This window comes from Pteropus alecto, unplaced genomic scaffold (genome assembly GCF_000325575.1).
Source record: "Pteropus alecto unplaced genomic scaffold, ASM32557v1 scaffold44, whole genome shotgun sequence".
Lineage (NCBI taxonomy): Eukaryota > Metazoa > Chordata > Mammalia > Chiroptera > Pteropodidae > Pteropus > Pteropus alecto.
Genome location: NW_006436812.1, coordinates 8,005,824 through 8,007,267, shown reverse-complemented (window position 1 = coordinate 8,007,267; position 1,444 = coordinate 8,005,824). Strand labels below are relative to the sequence as shown.

At 41.1% G+C, this 1,444-nt stretch overlaps 1 pseudogene; it reads right to left on the bottom strand.

Annotated features, from left to right (window-relative positions):
* Positions 1–863: 863 nt before the first annotated feature.
* Positions 864–982, bottom strand: LOC112481594 (annotated as a pseudogene).
* Positions 983–1,444: the final 462 nt, after the last annotated feature.

Below are 1,444 nucleotides of genomic sequence, written 5' to 3'. Positions count from 1 at the left end.
GCATTCTTTCCATCTGCTCTTGGGTTTCTCAAATCTCTCTCTGGAGTTTTGGCATTCTCCTACAAGAAGTAAGGTTCAGGGTCTTGCCTTCAGAGACTTCACAAACTCTATTTTTTATTATCTCTCTCCTGCTTCTTTCTTTTCCCCTGAACCTCAGGAGACTATTCCTGATCTGAAGGTGATAAGCCTATTTTTGGTCTTTATGTTTCTACAATAAGAATGTAAGCTATTGGGACACAGGTCAGACTCTTGGCTTTTTCTGCTTCCCACCCTCTCATATTCCTCTCTTGAGGTGACAAGCACATATTTCAGCTTGACAGTAGGGGAGAAAAAAGAAAATATAAGAAAATTGAAAAGAACATAGGTAAATCGTCCCAAAATATTATCCTGCTATATTGATTATAAGCTTTCCTGTGGTTGACATTATTTGGCATTCCTTACCTAATTTTCTCTTCTGCCACTGTACAGTCTAGAAAAGCTAAAAGTTACCTTTCCTACCCTCTCTTACAGGTTAGGGAAGCTGTATTTCTGAGTTCTGGTTAATAAGATAGGAGCAGGAGGCTGCTCAAAGTTTTCAGAAAGGTTTCACTTTATCCAAATGAGGAGCAAGGTGTGGTTGGCAACATATTTCTCCCTCTGCTTTCTACTTAGAATGTGAACACAATGCCTGGAGCTGCAGCAGCCATCTTGCTACCATGAGAGCAAAGCTAAGTGAATCAGAGGTGCCATGGCACCATTGAGCAGCTGAGTCTCCACAACATTATTTATTTACTTATTTTTTTAGGCGAAGCAACCCTTGGTTGACCTCACAGATTGCAAGGACCCTGTCAGCTTACAATTCCTTATTTTTTAAAAAATTTTTATGCCTATAGCACCTGGTCTTCCTAGGTAGTTTCCCATCCAAGTACTAACCAGGTCCGACCCTGCTTAGCTTCTGAGATCAGACGGGATTGGGCTTGTTCAGGGTAGCATGGCTGTAGACTACTTACTGTCTATTAAGCAAGAAAAATGAGTCCTCATTTTTAAGTCTTTATTACTTGCTGCTGAAAGCATTTCTAATGTATACTATCACTTTATCTAAATTAGAAGTGGGTTTCTATTTATTGTTACAAACTATGCCCAGAGAGTAACAATATCTTGAATTCTGAACCATATATGTGCCAGACAGTTCCTAACTATCCTCCATCTTGCTAAGCCCAGGCTCAGCCACCAGTTTTGTCCTGGTGGTCCCCAGGCCAGGCTCTATTTTTCAAAGTGAGTCACATAGGTAAGGTAATGCTATTCAAGGATATTAAGCAGAAAATCTTGGCTCTTCAAGCAGGCTGGAGGATGGAGGAGGTAGTCCAGCAACCGTTGTCAATCTTGGGACCTACTACATCTCCTTTGCTCCCTTTCTGGGCAGCAAAGGCCTTCATTTACTGAAATGTTTGAGGGAAATTCAGAC